Source organism: Zeus faber (genome assembly GCF_960531495.2).
Source record: "Zeus faber genome assembly, chromosome: 16".
NCBI lineage: Eukaryota > Metazoa > Chordata > Actinopteri > Zeiformes > Zeidae > Zeus > Zeus faber.
In genome coordinates this window covers 14,198,202-14,198,528 of record NC_137202.1, presented here as the reverse complement: position 1 = coordinate 14,198,528, position 327 = coordinate 14,198,202, and positions in this window count along the sequence as shown.

The following is a 327-nucleotide window of genomic DNA, read 5'->3' as shown; positions in this document are numbered from 1 at the left end:
CAAAGTCTTTGTTGGTCTTCGTTGGTCACGATAATCCCATCTCCAGCCCCTGACCTAAGCAATACTTGGTTCTAGACCAGCCAAGTGTTGGTGCTACTCTGAAACCAGTTCTTCTGGCCGAGAGCCGATTCTTTTGCTGTTGAAACGCAAAGAACGGCTTCCAGAGTAGGCACCGGCTCTGAACAGGCCCTCGAAGTGCCTTTGTGGAAAAAGCCGTCCCTTTCTCTTGATTTCCTAGCCTCTAGCATCGCCTGACCAATTCGCAAATGAGCATTAGTCTGGAATCTCTCAGTTCATTTTCAATTTCGAAGGGGCGTTACCAACGGG